Source organism: Xenopus laevis, chromosome 3L (assembly GCF_017654675.1).
Source record: "Xenopus laevis strain J_2021 chromosome 3L, Xenopus_laevis_v10.1, whole genome shotgun sequence".
Taxonomy (NCBI): Eukaryota; Metazoa; Chordata; class Amphibia; order Anura; family Pipidae; genus Xenopus; species Xenopus laevis.
This window is the reverse complement of record NC_054375.1, coordinates 12,069,219-12,088,102: the sequence shown is the minus strand read 5'-3', so window position 1 is coordinate 12,088,102 and position 18,884 is coordinate 12,069,219. Positions and strand designations below refer to the sequence as shown.

General features: G+C 42.2%; 1 protein-coding gene across 9 annotated transcripts in view; it reads right to left on the bottom strand.

Moving 5' to 3' along the window:
* Positions 1 to 18,884, bottom strand: part of LOC121400994 (WD repeat-containing protein 91-like) — a 1,149,255-nt gene that overhangs the window by 1,100,337 nt on the left and 30,034 nt on the right. For 8 of the 9 annotated variants that reach the window (XR_005966010.1, XR_005966015.1, XR_005966014.1 and 5 more), the window contains exon 14: positions 1,974 to 2,368. The gene's annotated coding sequence lies outside the window, so the exon portion shown is untranslated. The remainder of the gene's footprint in view (positions 1 to 1,973; positions 2,369 to 18,884) is intronic. The other variant, XR_005966017.1, reaches the window with a different exon arrangement.

Below are 18,884 nucleotides of genomic sequence, written 5' to 3'. Positions count from 1 at the left end.
AATTTATTTATCTTTTCTCCACGCTTCCAATAGCAATCCCTAAAAAGTTTTTTGACGACTTAAATGGAGCTTTATTTTCCTATGTTTGGCAGTCAAAGAAAGGGAGGCTGAGTAGAGCCGCTCTATACAAACCCCTATTATCTGGTGGCCTAGCCATGCCAGATTTTGAATCCTATTATCACGCGGCTATCCTCTCTTTGATACTTGAATATAGCAATCCAACTTCGCCGATTCAATGGCGTAACATGGCAAATGTCTGGACTGACAATACCTTAACTTGCCTGCCTTGGATCAAGAAGGACAACGTCACTTTGAGGTCAAAATCACATGTTTTTATTGGTAACAGCTTGAATGTATGGCATAAACTCAATAGTAAATACTTACTAGCGCCCTATCCCTCACCACTGATACCCCTGTATGACAATGTGGAATTCCCACCTAGTCGTATTGGATAGAGGTTTACTACAGCCTTTGGGGTAGCGTTTCCATCGATTAAACGTTTCCTACATTTAATGTCTCAAGGAGAAGAAATTAGATATGCATGGGATAGTAAGAACGTATGGAGGTGCTTTCAAGTAAATCATTTCTTACAATCACTCCAATCCATAGGCTCTCTTGCTAGGCCTTTAACTGATTTTGAAAAACTCTGCTTTGTATCGGCCCCTTTAAAACGTGTTATCGATTCTATATAGAATAATTCTCGATAGGAAATATCCCTCCCTCCCATCCTTCACTACGAAATGGGAATCAGATCTTGACATATTCCTAACTGCTGAAGACTGGGCCAAAATTATTCATACCGTATCTAAATGTTCCATTAGTAATAGGATGCAGGAATCATCTTACAAATTACTTTCTAGATGGTATAGGACACCTGTTGTTCTTAAAAAAATGGGCCTTATGGACAATGAGTTATGTTGGAGGTGTAATAGCGATGTTGGCACATTGGAACATATATGGTTTACCTGCTCTCTAATAAGATCATATTGGATAGATGTTATGGAGGTCTGTTCTGCAATTATTGGGGAACGAGTTCACTGGAACGCGCCAGCGATCCTATTATTTCACAAGTTTGAACCTACAGATTTTTCAAAGACAGTCTTACTGAGACACTTACTTATGGCAGCTAAATCCCAAATCCCCAAACTGTGGAGACTAAGTGATATTCCTAATCGTGATGCTTGGTTCCGCATAGTTAATGATATTTGCCTTATGGAAGAACTGACGGCCTCTCTGAACAATAAATATGCTACTTATATGGCTATCTGGTTACCATGGCGGGAATATATTACGAAGCCTAGATAATGTAGATTAAATATACATCTGGCACCTGTCACTATCATGTTTCCCTGGTTATATTATCTATATATACACTCCACTCCTCAAAGTGGCTAACCACATATTGGACAAATTTATCTTTCCCTATGGTTCTGATACTGGAAAATTGATGCAGCGACACAATGTTATTTGTTTTACAAGTTACTTACCTATATGATACGTACTAGTGATAGCGGTCGAGGTTTATTGTCATTATGATGTCTGTGCATATGCTATCTCTTTGCTTAATTTTCTTTTTTTTTTTTTTTGCAATTCATGATGTCACTTGAATGACCAATGTTACGTATTGTATTGTATTTTTGCTTAATAAACAAAACTTGATTACAAAAAAAAAAAATATCTTTCTATGCAAAAAAAACCAAAAACAGACGATGCGATAAGTAAAAAAAAAAAGAAAAACAAATAGTGTAAGTGCGCATACGTGTACAACCGGAAGATTTGCGTGTTATGTGCGTGTGCAGGTGTGTAAATAAATAAGTGTGTATTAATTATTAATTAATTATGAGTAACAAGTGGGTGTAGCTGTATAAAACTGGACAGCTTCAGGACAAAAATGAAAATAATTCAAAAAGTGCTGAAAATATAAATGAAAAGATCACTGTGTACAGCAAAGAGTTAATTCAAAGGGCAATTACCTATAACGCAGTTCCAAGAGGTCCCGCTCCAAACTGAGAACTAAGAGTGTTGGGATGTTTTATACCAATGTCACTTGTTCTTCTCTGGCTGAGACCCCGAAAAAGAATCTTCTCCTGCAGCCGAAAATCCCTTCTGTGTCCTCCAATATCTTCTCTTGTCCCCAATATTCCCATCTGCAACTTTACAGCCACCTCCCCCTCACCTGCTCCACGTGCAGCTCCTGCTCCTCGGCGATGGGCGGGGCTTACTGATATCAACCAACCAGCGCCAAAGTGAGGCTTGGAACACAATGTGGGAATTCCAGCGTTGCTAGGCAGCAGTGTATAGAACAGTTGCCCTGGAATCTTCAGCTGGCCGGTAGTCCAGAGAGGAGGAGAAACAGATAGGGAAGGCTCTGGGGAAAGGCAGAGAGAGACAGGGAATGAGAGGGATGTTTTCTTATGGTATATTAGTTTATAGTCTGGCCACTTTTTATTTTATAGGGACTTTCACCCCCTGTTGGACAGTGAGAATGTAAAGGATTTATTATACATTTCTTTTATTTATTAATGTCCTGCCAAAGACTGAGCATTCTGGGAGTTGTAGTTCTGGAGTTGTAGTTCATTAACAACTTAAAGTGCAATGTCCTTTTGACCCTCCCCTCAAGCTTCCCTCAATGCCTGCACCCCTGTAGTACTAACTCCAACCCTACTCACATCTTCTCTCATTCCCAGAGACTATTTATCCCACTGTTACTATAGGCACCATCTCTCCCATACTATACCTGCTTATCCCACAGTCCACACTCCCTTCCCCTTAATTAACAGGGGCTCAATGTATAAATCCCTTAGACAAATCCACAGCCCAATCATTCTAGAATAAACCACAAACTCCCTGGCAACCTCCCAGCAACTTGAAGTCCCATGTGGTTGTTCTCTGCTAATGAGCCCCCTGCACCGACTATTGCTTCCCCCACAAGAATACTGAATAATATAAATGGTTCATATCTGCTCATGTACAATAGTCTGTACAGAGAGATCCCATAAACTATGGCAGCATAGGGTATTCCCTGTAACTAAGCACAATTCAGCAGGAACAGTGCCTAGTTGTTCATAGTCTGTACAGAGAGATCCCATAAAACTATGGCAGCATAGTATTTCCCCGTATAAGCACAATTCAGCAGGAACAGTCCCCTAAGTTTGCTCATAGTCTGTACTGAGAGATCCCATAAAACTATGGCAGCATAGGTATTCCAGTACTAAGCACAATTCAGCAGGAACAGTCCCTAAGTTTGCTCATAGTCTGTACAGAGAGATCCCATAAAATGGCAGCATCAATATTCCAGTATTAAGCACAATTCAGCAGGAACAGTCCCCTACGTTTGCTCATAGTCTGTACAGAGAGATCCCATAAAACTATGGCAGCATCAATATTCCCAGTACTAAGCACAATTAAGCAGGAACAGTCCCCTACGTTTGCTCATAGTCTGTACAGAGAGATCCCATAAAACTATGGCAGCATAGGTATTCCCTGTACTAAGCACATTCAGCAGGAACAGTCCCCTAGTTTGCTCATAGTCTGTACAGAGAGATCCCATAAAACTATGGCAGCATAGATATTCCCTGTACTAAGGCACAATTCAGCAGGAACAGTCCCCTAAGTTTGCTCATAGTCTGTACAGAAGATCCATAAAACTATGGCAGCATAGGTATCCCCTGTACTAAGCACAATTCAGCAGGAACAGTCCCCTAAGTTTGCTCATAGTCTGTACAGAGAGATCCCATAAACTATGGCAGCATAGGTATTCCCCTATACTAAGCACAATTCAGCTAGGAACAGTCCCTAAGTTTGCTCATAGTCTGTACAGAGAGATCCCATAAAACGATGGCAGCATAGTATTCCCTGTACTAAGCACAATTCAAGCAGGAACAGCCCCCTAAGTTTGCCTCATAGTCTGTACAGAGAGATCCCATAAAAACTGATGGCAGCATAGGTATTCCCTGTACTAAGCACAATTCAGCAGGAACAGTCCCCTAAGTTTGCTCATAGTCTGTACAGAGATCCCATAAACTATGGCAGCATAGGTATTCCCTGTACTAAGCACAATTCAGCAGGAACAGTCCCTAAGTTTGCTCATAGTCTGTACAGAGAGATCCCATAAAACTATGGCAGCATAGGTATTCCCTGTACTAAGCACAATTCAGCAGGAACAGTCCCCTAAGTTTGCTCATAGTCTGTACAGAGAGATCCCATAAAACTATGGCAGCATCAATATTCCTGTACTAAGCACAATTCAGCAGGAACAGTCCCCAAAGGTTTGCTCATAGGTCTAGTACAGAGAGATCCCATAAAACTATGGCAGCATCAATATTCCCAGTACTAAGCACAATTCAGCAGGAACAGTCCCCTACGTTTGGCTCATAGTCTGTACAGAGAGATCCCATAAAACTATGGCAGCATCAATATTCCCCAGTAACTAAGCACAATTAGCAGGAACAGTCCCCCTACGTTTGCTCATAGTCTGTACAGAGAGATCCCATAAAACTATGGCAGCATCAATATTCCCTGTACTGAAGCAACAATTCAGCAGGAACAGTCCCCTAATTTGCTCATAGTTGTACAGAGAGATCCCATAAAACTATGGCAGCATAGGGTATTCCCTGTACTAAGCACAATTCAGCAGGAACATCCCTAAGTTTGCTCATAGTCTGTACAGAGAGATCCCATAAAACTATGGCAGCATAGGTATTCCCCTGTACTAAGCACAATTCAGCAGGAACAGTCCCCTAAGTTTGCTCATAGTCTGTACAGAGAGATCCCATAAAACTATGGCAGCATAGGTATTCCCTGTACTAAGCACAATTCAGCAGGAACAGTCCCCTAAGTTTGCTCATAGTCTGTACAGGAGATCCCATAAAACTATGGCAGCATAGGTATTCCCTGTACTAAGCACAATTCAGCAGGAACAGTCCCCTAAGTTTGCTCATAGTCTGTACAGAGAGATCCCATAAAACTATGGCAGCATAGGTTATTCCCTGTACTAAGCACAATTCAGCAGGAACAGTCCCTAAGTTTGCTCATAGTCTGTACAGAGAGATCCCATAAAACTATGGCAGCATAGGTATTCCCTGTACTAAGCACAATTCAGCAGGAACAGTCCCCTAAGTTTGCTCATAGTCTGTACAGAGAGATCCCATAAAACTATGGCAGCATAGGTATTCCCTGTACTAAGCACAATTCAGCAGGAACAGTCCCCTAGTTTGCCTCATAGTCTGTACAGAGAGATCCCATAAAACTATGGCAGCATAGGTATTCCCTGTACTAAGCACAATTCAGCAGGAACAGTCCCTAAGTTTGCTCATAGTCTGTACAGAGAGATCCCATAAAACTATGGCAGCATCAATATTCCCAGTACTAAGCACAATTCAGCAGGAACAGTCCCCTACGTTTGCTCATAGTCTGTACAGAGAGATCCCATAAAACTATGGCAGCATAGGTATTCCCTGTACTAAGCACAATTCAGCAGGAACAGTCCCTAAGTTTGCTCATAGTCTGTACAGAGAGATCCCATAAAACTATGGCAGCATAGGTATTCCCTGTACTAAGCACAATTCAGCAGGAACAGTCCCCTAAGTTTGCTCATAGTCTGTACAGAGAGATCCCATAAAACTATGGCAGCATAGGTATTCCCTGTACTAAGCACAATTCAGCAGGAACAGTCCCCTAAGTTTGCTCATAGTCTGTACAGAGAGATCCCATAAAACTATGGCAGCATAGGTATTCCCTGTACTAAGCACAATTCAGCAGGAACAGTCCCCTACGTTTGCTCATAGTCTGTACAGAGAGATCCCATAAAACTATGGCAGCATAGGTATTCCCCTGTACTAAGCACAATTCAGCAGGAACAGTCCCTAAGTTTGCTCATAGTCTGTACAGAGAGATCCCATAAAACTATGGCAGCATAGGTATTCCCTGTACTAAGCACAATTCAGCAGGAACAGTCCCCTAAGTTTGCTCATAGTCTGTACAGAGAGATCCCATAAAACTATGGCAGCATAGGTATTCCCTGTACTAAGCACAATTCAGCAGGAACAGTCCCCTAAGTTTGCTCATAGTCTGTACAGAGAGATCCCATAAAACTATGGCAGCATCAATATTCCCAGTACTAAGCACAATTAAGCAGGAACAGTCCCCTACGTTTGCTCATAGTCTGTACAGAGAGATCCCATAAAACTATGGCAGCATCAATATTCCCAGTACTAAGCACAATTAAGCAGGAACAGTCCCCTACGTTTGCTCATAGTCTGTACAGAGAGATCCCATAAAACTATGGCAGCATAGGTATTCCTCTGTACTAAGCACAATTCAGCAGGAACAGTCCCCTAAGTTTGCTCATAGTCTGTACAGAGAGATCCCATAAAACGATGGCAGCATAGGTATTCCCTGTACTAAGCACAATTCAGCAGGAACAGTCCCTAAGTTTGCTCATAGTCTGTACAGAGAGATCCCATAAAACTATGGCAGCATAGGTATTCCCCTGTACTGAGCACAATTCAGCAGGAACAGTCCCCTAAGTTTGCTCATAGTCTGTACAGAGAGATCCCATAAAACTATGGCAGCATAGGTATTCCCTGTACTAAGCACAATTCAGCAGGAACAGTCCCCTAAGTTTCCTCATAGTCTGTACAGAGAGATCCCATAAAACTATGGCAGCATCAATATTCCCAGTACTAAGCACAATTCAGCAGGAACAGTCCCCTACGTTTGCTCATAGTCTGTACAGAGAGATCCCATAAAACTATGGCAGCATCAATATTCCCAGTACTAAGCACAATTAAGCAGGAACAGTCCCCTACGTTTGCTCATAGTTTGTACAAAGAGATCCCATAAAACTATGGCAGCATAGGTATTCCTCTGTACTAAGCACAATTCAGCAGGAACAGTCCCCTAAGTTTGCTCATACTCTGTACAGAGATCCCATAAAACTATGGCAGCATAGGTATTCCCTGTACTAAGCACAATTCAGCAGGAACAGTCCCTAAGTTTGCTCATAGTCTGTACAGAGAGATCCCATAAAACGATGGCAGCATAGGTATTCCCCTATACTAAGCACAATTCAGCAGGAACAGCCCCTAAGTTTGCTCATAGTCTGTACAGAGAGATCCCATAAAACTATGGCAGCATCAATATTCCCAGTACTAAGCACAATTCAGCAGAAACAGTCCCTAAGTTTGCTCATAGTCTGTACAGAGAGATCCCATAAAACGATGGCAGCATAGGTATTCCCCTATACTAAGCACAATTCAGCAGGAACAGTCCCCTAAGTTTGCTCATAGTCTGTACAGAGAGATCCCATAAAACTATGGCAGCATCAATATTCCCAGTACTAAGCACAATTAAGCAGGAACAGTCCCCTACGTTTGCTCATAGTCTGTACAAAGAGATCCCATAAAACTATGGCAGCATAGGTATTCCCCTATACTAAGCACAATTCAGCAGGAACAGTCCCCTAAGTTTCCTCATAGTCTGTACAGAGAGATCCCATAAAACTATGGCAGCATCAATATTCCCAGTACTAAGCACAATTCAGCAGGAACAGTCCCCTACGTTTGCTCATAGTCTGTACAGAGAGATCCCATAAAACTATGGCAGCATCAATATTCCCAGTACTAAGCACAATTAAGTAGGAACAGTCCCCTACGTTTGCTCATAGTCTGTACAGAGAGATCCCATAAAACTATGGCAGCATCAATATTCCCAGTACTAAGCACAATTAAGCAGGAACAGTCCCCTACGTTTGCTCATAGTTTGTACAAAGAGATCCCATAAAACTATGGCAGCATAGGTATTCCTCTGTACTAAGCACAATTCAGCAGGAACAGTCCCCTAAGTTTGCTCATAGTCTGTACAGAGAGATCCCATAAAACTATGGCAGCATAGGTATCCCCTGTACTAAGCACAATTCAGCAGGAACAGTCCCCTAAATTTGCTCATAGTTTGTACAGAGAGATCCCATAAAACTATGGCAGCATCAATATTCCCAGTACTAAGCACAATTCAGCAGGAACAGTCCCCAACGTTTGCTCATGATCTGTACAAAGAGATCCCATAAAACTATTGCATTATCAATATTCCCAGTACTAAGCACAATTAAGCAGGAACAGTCCCCTACGTTTGCTCATAGTCTGTACAAAGAGATCCCATAAAACTATGGCAGCATAGGTATTCCTCTGTACTAAGCACAATTCAGCAGGAACAGTCCCCTAAGTTTGCTCATACTCTGTACAGAGATCCCATAAAACTATGGCAGCATAGGTATTCCCTGTACTAAGCACAATTCAGCAGGAACAGTCCCTAAGTTTGCTCATAGTCTGTACAGAGAGATCCCATAAAACGATGGCAGCATAGGTATTCCCCTATACTAAGCACAATTCAGCAGGAACAGCCCCTAATTTGCTCATAGTCTGTACAAAGAGATCCCATAAAACTATGTCAGCATAGGTATTCCTCTGTACTAAGCACAATTCAGCAGGAACAGTCCCCTAAATTTGCTCATACTCTGTACAGAGATCCCATAAAACTATGGCAGCATAGGTATTCCTCTGTACTAAGCACAATTCAGCAGGAACAGTCCCTAAGTTTGCTCATAGTCTGTACAAAGAGATCCCATAAAACTATGGCAGCATAGGTATTCCCTGTACTAAGCACAATTCAGCAGGAACAGCCCCTAAGTTTCCTCATAGTCTGTACAGAGAGATCCCATAAAACTATGGCAGCATAGGTATTCCCTGTATTAAGCACAATTCAGCAGGAACAGTCCCCTAAGTTTCCTCATAGTCTGTACAGAGAGATCCCATAAAACTATGGCAGCATCAATATTCCCAGTACTAAGCACAATTAAGTAGGAACAGTCCCCTACGTTTGCTCATAGTCTGTACAGAGAGATCCCATAAAACTATGACATCATAGGTATTCCATGTACTAAGCACAATTCAGCAGGAACAGTCCCTAAGTTTGCTCATAGTCTGTACAGAGAGAGCCCGTAAACTATGGCAGCATAGGTATTCCCTGTACTAAGCACAATTCAGCAGGAACAGTCCCCTAAGTTTGCTCATATTCTGTACAGAGGATCCCATAAAACTATGGCAGCATAGGTATCCCCTGTACTAAGCACAATTCGGCAGGAACAGTCCCCTAAGTTTGCTCATAGTTTGTACAGAAAGATCCCATAAAACTATGGCAGCATAGGTATTCCCTGTACTAAGCACAATTCAGCAGGAACAGTCCCCTAAGTTTGCTCATAGTCTGTACAGAGAGATCCCATAAAACTATGGCAGCATAGGTATTCCCTGTACTAAGCACAATTCAGCAGGAACAGTCCCTAAGTTTGCTCATAGTCTGTACAGAGAGATCCCATAAAACTATGGCAGCATAGGTATTCCCTGTACTAAGCACAATTCAGCAGGAACAGCCCCTAAGTTTCCTCATAGTCTGTACAGAGAGATCCCATAAAACTATGGCAGCATAGGTATTCCTCTGTACTAAGCACAATTCAGCAGGAACAGTCCCCTAAGTTTCCTCATAGTCTGTACAGAGAGATCCCATAAAACTATGGCAGCATCAATATTCCCAGTACTAAGCACAATTCAGCAGGAACAGTCCCCTACGTTTGCTCATAGTCTGTACAGAGAGATCCCATAAAACTATGGCAGCATCAATATTCCCAGTACTAAGCACAATTAAGCAGGAACAGTCCCCTACGTTTGCTCATAGTCTGTACAAAGAGATCCCATAAAACTATGGCAGCATAGGTATTCCTCTGTACTAAGCACAATTCAGCAGGAACATTCCCCTAATAGTGCTCATACTCTGTACAGAGATCCCATAAAACTATGGTAGCATAGGTATTCCCTGTACTAAGCACAATTCAGCAGGAACAGTCCCTACGTTTGCTCATAGTCTGTACAGAGAGATCCCATAAAACGATGGCAGCATAGGTATTCCCCTATACTAAGCACAATTCAGCAGGAACAGCCCCTAAGTTTGCTCATAGTCTGTACAGAGAGATCCCATAAAACTATGGCAGCATAGGTATTCCCCTGTACTGAGCACAATTCAGCAGGAACAGTCCCCTAAGTTTGCTCATAGTATGTACAGAGAGATCCCATAAAACTATGGCAGCATAGGAATTCCCTGTACTAAGCACAATTCAGCAGGAACAGTCCCTAAGTTTGCTCATAGTCTGTACAGAGAGAGCCCATAAACTATGGCAGCATAGGTATTCCCTGTACTAAGCACAATTCAGCAGGAACAGTCCCCTAAGTTTGCTCATAGTCTGTACAGAGAGATCCCATAAAACTATGGCAGCATAGGTATTCCCTGTACTAAGCACAATTCAGCAGGAACAGTCCCCTAAGTTTGCTCATAGTCTGTACAGAGAGATCCCATAAAACTATGGCAGCATAGGTATTCCCTGTACTAAGCACAATTCAGCAGGAACAGTCCCCTAAGTTTGCTCATAGTCTGTACAAAGAGATCCCATAAAACTATGGCAGCATAGGTATTCCCTGTACTAAGCACAATTCAGCAGGAACAGTCCCCTAAGTTTGCTCATAGTCTGTACAGAGAGATCCCATAAAACTATGGCAGCATAGGTATTCCTCTGTACTAAGCACAATTCAGCAGGAACAGTCCCCTAAGTTTGCTCATAGTCTGTACAGAGAGATCCCATAAAACTATGGCAGCATAGGTATTCCCTGTACTAAGCACAATTCAGCAGGAACAGTCCCTAAGTTTGCTCATAGTCTGTACAGAGAGATCCCATAAAACTATGGCAGCATAGGTATTCCCTGTACTAAGCACAATTCAGCAGGAACAGTCCCCTAAGTTTGCTCATAGTCTGTACAGAGAGATCCCATAAAACTATGGCAGCATAGGTATTCCCCTGTACTAAGCACAATTCAGCAGGAACAGTCCCCTAAGTTTGCTCATAGTCTGTACAGAGAGATCCCATAAAACTATGGCAGCATAGGTATTCCCTGTACTAAGCACAATTCAGCAGGAACAGTCCCCTAAGTTTGCTCATAGTCTGTACAGAGAGATCCCATAAAACTATGGCAGCATAGGTATTCCCTGTACTAAGCACAATTCAGCAGGAACAGTCCCCTAAGTTTGCTCATAGTCTGTACAGAGAGATCCCATAAAACTATGGCAGCATAGGTATTCCCTGTACTAAGCACAATTCAGCAGGAACAGTCCCCTAAGTTTGCTCATAGTCTGTACAGAGAGATCCCATAAAACTATGGCAGCATAGGTATTCCCTGTACTAAGCACAATTCAGCAGGAACAGTCCCTAAGTTTGCTCATAGTCTGTACAGAGAGATCCCATAAAACTATGGCAGCATAGGTATTCCCTGTACTAAGCACAATTCAGCAGGAACAGCCCCTAAGTTTCCTCATAGTCTGTACAGAGAGATCCCATAAAACTATGGCAGCATAGGTATTCCTCTGTACTAAGCACTATTCAGCAGGAACAGTCCCCTAAGTTTCCTCATAGTCTGTACAGAGAGATCCCATAAAACTATGGCAGCATCAATATTCCCAGTACTAAGCACAATTCAGCAGGAACAGTCCCCTACGTTTTCTCATAGTCTGTACAGAGAGATCCCATAAAACTATGGCAGCATCAATATTCCCAGTACTAAGCACAATTAAGCAGGAACAGTCCCCTACGTTTGCTCATAGTCTGTACAAAGAGATCCCATAAAACTATGGCAGCATAGGTATTCCTCTGTACTAAGCACAATTCAGCAGGAACATTCCCCTAATAGTGCTCATACTCTGTACAGAGATCCCATAAAACTATGGTAGCATAGGTATTCCCTGTACTAAGCACAATTCAGCAGGAACAGTCCCTACGTTTGCTCATAGTCTGTACAGAGAGATCCCATAAAACGATGGCAGCATAGGTATTCCCCTATACTAAGCACAATTCAGCAGGAACAGCCCCTAAGTTTGCTCATAGTCTGTACAGAGAGATCCCATAAAACTATGGCAGCATAGGTATTCCCCTGTACTGAGCACAATTCAGCAGGAACAGTCCCCTAAGTTTGCTCATAGTATGTACAGAGAGATCCCATAAAACTATGGCAGCATAGGAAATCCCTGTACTAAGCACAATTCAGCAGGAACAGTTCCTAAGTTTGCTCATAGTCTGTACAGAGAGAGCCCATAAACTATGGCAGCATAGGTATTCCCTGTACTAAGCACAATTCAGCAGGAACAGTCCCCTAAGTTTGCTCATAGTCTGTACAGAGAGATCCCATAAAACTATGGCAGCATAGGTATTCCCTGTACTAAGCACAAATTAAGCAGGAACAGTCCCTAAGTTTGCTCATAGTCTGTACAGAGAGATCCCATAAAACTATGGCAGCATAGGTATCCCCTGTACTAAGCACAATTCAGCAGGAACAGTCCCCTAAATTTGCTCATAGTTTGTACAAAGAGATCCCATAAAACTATGGCAGCATCAATATTCCCAGTACTAAGCACAATTCAGCAGGAACAGTCCCCAACGTTTGCTTATGATCTGTACAAAGAGATCCCATAAAACTATTGCATTATCAATATTCCCAGTACTAAGCACAATTAAGCAGGAACAGTCCCCTACGTTTGCTCATAGTCTGTACAAAGAGATCCCATAAAACTATGGCAGCATAGGTATTCCTCTGTACTAAGCACAATTCAGCAGGAACAGTCCCCTAAGTTTGCTCATACTCTGTACAGAGATCCCATAAAACTATGGCAGCATAGGTATTCCCTGTACTAAGCACAATTCAGCAGGAACAGTCCCTAAGTTTGCTCATAGTCTGTACAAAGAGATCCCATAAAACTATGTCAGCATAGGTATTCCCCTATACTAAGCACAATTCAGCAGGAACAGCCCCTAATTTGCTCATAGTCTGTACAAAGAGATCCCATAAAACTATGTCAGCATAGGTATTCCTCTGTACTAAGCACAATTCAGCAGGAACAGTCCCCTAAATTTGCTCATACTCTGTACAGAGATCCCATAAAACTATGGCAGCATAGGTATTCCCTGTACTAAGCACAATTCAGCAGGAACAGTCCATAAGTTTGCTCATAGTCTGTACAGAGAGATCCCATAAAACTATGGCAGCATAGGTATTCCCTGGAATGAGCACAATTCAGCAGGAACAGTCCCCTAAGTTTGCTCATAGTCTGTACAGAGAGATCCCATAAAACTATGGCAGCATAGGTATTCCCTGTACTAAGCACAATTCAGCAGGAACAGTCCCTAAGTTTGCTCATAGTCTGTACAGAGAGATCCCATAAAACTATGACATCATAGGTATTCCCTGTACTAAGCACAATTCAGCAGGAACAGTCCCTAAGTTTGCTCATAGTCTGTACAGAGAGAGCCCATAAACTATGGCAGCATAGGTATTCCCCTGTACTAAGCACAATTCAGCAGGAACAATCCCTAAGTTTGCTCATAGTCTGTACAGAGAGATCCAATAAAACTATGGCAGCATAGGTATTCCCCTGTACTAAGCACAATTCAGCAGGAACAGTCACCTAAGTTTGCTCATAGTCTGTACAGAGAGATCCCATAAAACTATGGCAGCATAGGTATTCCCCTGTACTAAGCACAATTCAGCAGGAACAGTCCCCTAAGTTTGCTCATAGTCTGTACAGAGAGATCCCATAAAACTATGGCAGCATAGGTATTCCCTGTACTAAGCACAATTCAGCAGGAACAGTCCCTAAATTTGCTCATAGTCTGTACAGAGAGATCCCATAAAACTATGGCAGCATAGGTATTCCATGTACTAAGCACAATTCAGCAGGAACAGCCCCTAAGTTTGCTCATAGTCTGTACAGAGATCCCATAAAACTATGGCAGCGTAGGTATTCCCTGTACTAAGCACAATTCAGCAGGAACAGCCCCTAAGTTTGCTCATAGTCTGTACAGAGAGATCCCATAAAACTAAGACAGCATAGGTATTTCCTGTACTAAGCACAATTCAGCAGGAACATCATAGGTATTTTCCTGTGGCCCTTTAATTAGAAAGGAAAATGTAAATACTACATGTTGCCCATCTTAACTGAAGAGCTCAGCCCATTCTGTGCCCACAGCTTCTTTGTTTTTCCTGCTGGCAGAATGACAGAATTTGTGAGCATGAGACTGACTGGTGATACATTTCTGTTCCAGGATAAACAGGCACTGGAAGCAGAACAGACTGCCTGATAAAAACTATAGCAAAATACTGTCATATTCATTTATATTGCAATGGTATTTCCTGCCAACAAAGCAACGTAATCCTTGTAGAAAGACAGTCGGACATGCCAGCAGCCTTCTCCACCCCCGCCTATTCTTTAGCAAGAAAGATAACGTCAGAAGAGCTGACAATCAAGATTACATGCCGAAGATAGAATCTTTATACCATTACTATCGCTGCTGCTCTACCACTTCCAATGACAAGTGATTATGCTCCTTCCAGACTTCACCTTTAAACCAGTAAAGGGTCAATGGGCTGCCCCATATCAAGTGCATTTAGTTACTGTGCACCTGCTGCTGCTGCTGAGCTTCCTGGAAGGGATTTGCTTATTGCAAAAACCTCAGCAGATGAACAGCAAATCAAATGAGGAAAAACAGTGCAGGAGAGTCTACAAAAAGCAGAGAGAGAGAGAGAAGCTGTAAGCTCATGGGAACAGTATTCTATCAGCAGCCTAGACAGGAGCACTAACTCACGGGGGAGTTCACAAGGGGTGTAGGAAGAGCGAGACGGGTACAAACTGTGCAATTCCCACACCCACCTCCCTGGAGACTGGCACACAGTATGTCTCACTAGTTCTGCTGCAGCTGCAAGTACAGAGGCTGGGGGCAAATCTAAAGGAGCAGGTGGGATAGGAACTGCTTGTAGAAACTTTACTCCATCACATAGGGGCGGGTTTAGTGATGTAGTTGCAGTGGTGACCTCAGACTTACACCATTGCTACAACTACACACAGTGCTTGAATTGGGATCAAAAAAGCAGAGGGATGGTATGTGCGGTGTGCGCAGCACACCGGCGAAAATTTTTAAGCCACGCCCACAAACAAGCCACGCCCACCATCATAATAAGCCACACCCACCAATACTTTCTTGTTTCGGCCACTTTAAAAACATTTTGCTATTTCCATGTTTATTAACAATACAACAACTTAGTCCAACAGCAAGCAACAGGTCACATTAGCACTAACCTGGAAAACATTTTATAATCAATGCCTTTATTTTTACATACATCCCTTTTTGGTTTAAATGTGACATGTTGATTGCTGTTGGACTGTGTTAGATTTACTAGTGCAGCATCACCACAGCTATTTGCAACTCAATAGTGATCCATTATGCTAGTAGTCACTGTAGAAATTTATCAGCTTTAACACCAGAAATGCTAGCAACCACAATAGAAAATGGATGTAATTAACCCAAGAAATGCCAATAATCACATTAATCACTAGGCATGCCAGAACTCATTGCAGTATATAACAAATAGAGGCATTAAGCCCTGACATGACAGACATATATGATGCAGAGAAGACACTAATAGGTAAAAAACTGGCACCCCAAAAACAGTATCATATACAATTAGCAACAGTGAATAGCCACACCCCACATACATTAAATTGTGCATAAAGGTGAGATACAGTGTGTATTATACTGTGACTGGAACCACAAGACAACACAAACAGCTGACACTAAATGAATCAAGCACATTTGCTATGACCAGAAGTCACCCAGTGCAAAGTTATTATACGTGCATATAAACATAAGTTTTGTAAAAGCAACATACAGGTATGGGACCTGCTATCCAGAATGCTTGGAACCTGGGGTTTTCTGGATAACGGATCTTTCTATAATTTGGATATTCATAGCTGAATTCTACTAGAAAATCATGTAAACATTAAATAAACCCAATAGGCTGGGTTTGCCTCCAATAAGGATTAATTATATCTTAGTTGGGATCAAGTACAAGTTACTGTTTTATTATTACACAGAAAAGGGAAATATTTTTTTAAAAATTTGGATAAAATGGAGTATATAGGAGATGGCCATTTCGTAATTCTGAGCTTTCTGCATAACGGGTTTCTGGAGAAGGGATCCCATACCTGTACTACTAACCTTTTTTTTTCCCTGTTCTGCTTTTCTTTCTCTTTTATTTTCTTATACATCAGTTCATGATCCTGCTCCTCTACTATTTCTCTGTTTGTGTTTCTTTCTTCCACCATTTCTTAACTTTTTAACATATTGTTCTACCTCTTGCTGTTCTTTTGATAGCAGCCTGGCACCCCACTTTTCTGTTTTTAAATTTTTGCCTGACAGGGGTTTTCTTTTACTATGTTCTTAAAATACTTTGCTACTTTTCTTTCCTGTATTTATCCTCTTTTCACAGCCATGAAATAAATATACACATACTTTACTATCCTAATCTTACCCCTGGAAATATAAATCTTTCCCCATCAGTGTGATCCCATTCTGCCACAGCACTCCCACTTTTGTTTAACTTCTTTAAACAGAGGCATACATCGTGTCCCACTCCCAGCATAAATCTTGTCTCAGCATAAAATAAAGGGCTTAACCTTGTCCTGGGAGGCATAAAGCTTGTCTCAGCATAAATCCGAACTTTATCTGTCTCAGTGCCCGTGAATAACTTCTTTACAGAGCAGCCGGTAACAGTGCGCACATAGTGGGAGGATCGTCCAACTTCGGCGTCTGTACTTCTTATCTTGCGCATGCGCTGTACACGTCTCCCAATCGTCCAACTTAGGCGTCTGTACTTCTTATCTTGCGCATGCCCTGTACACGTCTCCCAATACAGCGCATGCGCAAGATAAGAAGTACAGACGCCCAAGTTGGACAATCCTCCTACTATGTGCGCACTGTTACCGGCTGCTCTGTAAAGAAGTTATTCACGGGGCACTGAGACAAATAAAGTTTGGATTTATGCTGAGACAAGATTAAGCCTTTTTTTTATTAACAGTCCCTCCTCCCACCGCTCTGCCTGCTCTGGAGTCGCAAAAAAAAAAGCTCCGGTATTCTGAACAGTAGCATCCCGCCTGACGGGATGCTATTTAGTGGAAAAAAAAAAGTAGCGGCATCCCATCCCGCCCCAATTCCAGCACTGACTACACACCATGAGTTACTCCAACAATTCTTGTCTGCAAACATACACACTCCATGTTCCATCACCCCAAAGTAACGCTGTCAGATTAGAGTGATGGGACAAAGAAAATGTTTGGAGGGAGACAGTAGAGGCAGGGGTTGGACATAATTGGGAGGGATGGGATAGGCCTGTGAAGAGAAAGTAGGTAAGAATGGGGTAGGAGAACAGGTAGGAAAGAAAGAGGTTGGGAAAGAGGAGAAGAATGAACAGATGTGGGATCCAAAGGGTCGGATAGGGGATAGTGAGGGATAAAGTCAGGATATGGAGGAAAGGAGAGCGTAAATGGAGGGGTGGAGTGAGGACCTGGGCAAATTGATAAAAAAGAAGGATATAGAGAGAAGGATAGAGTCCTAATGATGGAGAGAGAAGACGTAGGAAAATTAAAGAAATAGAGTCAGCATGGAAGTGAGTGGAGACTGAGAAGAACAGAATGAAGAATCGAGGACGGTAAGGTCAGAACACTAATGGGTATTTGGTCAATGTGGATTGAAGGAAAGATTTGGGAACAAGGGAATGAGGGTTAGAGTCGGGCATGGACAGGACAGGGGTAGAGGGACAACCTAAACTGACAGAAGAAGATTTGGTAAAGAGGTGACAAAGTAAAGAACAGAATGAAGGAACAGAGTGATTTGGGGAGGTGCAGAGTTGTGGTGGGGAAGGATTGGGAGGTGGAAAGATTAGACTGGGATAGAGGTAGGAAAAGGGAAAGAGGGACAGAAAGAGTTATAGGAAGGAGGGAAAGATGGAAGTAAGATTTAAGGTAGAGTATACAGTATATTCTATATTTTATATTTCTGTGTCTGCCATACTGAAGAGAGCATCGATGTAACGCATCTAGAAACACAAGTGTCCTACTGCTGCCAACCAATCAGATGCCCCAGATAAATACAAGTTGTCTTGCCCAAATCACAAAAAACCAAGCTCCATATAAATCAGCACAACTAAAGCAGGAAAATGACACGGCAACACAAAATATCCTGCTGAGGGGAACCAACACAGAACTTTACAACCCCCCGGATAGGGGCAATGGTCTGACCTCCCTAAAATAAACAAGTCAAAACTAGCAAACGTAGTGCCCATTGGGAATGATATGGATGGCGGTGCGTTATAAATGGGTTACGCCATTGCTTTGAATCCCTGCCCTGAATCTGCTTAGTATTTCATGTATATAGAGGATGAGTTAGAGGTTAATAGAGACTGGTCCTCACAGTTTGGAAATAGAACAGAAAGATATAGAAAGGAGGTGACAAGGAAATACCCAACTTTTGGGGGGCTGACTACAAATATTTTTTTTATTTATTTTATTTTAACCTAAAGGGATTCTGCCATAATTTTTATGGTGTAGTTTTTGTTTCTAAATGACACTGTTTACCCTGCAAATAATTCACTCTACAATATAAAGTGTCATTCCTGAACCAGCAAGTGTATTTAGTTGTAATATTGGTGTGTAGGTGCATCTCAGGTCATTTTGCCTGGTCATGTGCTTTCAGAAAGAGCCAGCATTTGGATGGAACTGCTTTCTGGCAGGCTGTTGTTTCTCTTACTCAATGTAACTGAATGTGTCTCAGGGGGACCTGGATTTTACTATTGAGTGCTGTTCTTAGATCTACCAGGCAGCTGTTATCTTGTGTTAGGGAGCTGCTATCTGGTTACCTTCCCATTGGTCTGTTGTTAGGCTGCTGGGGGGAAAGGGAGGGGTGATAT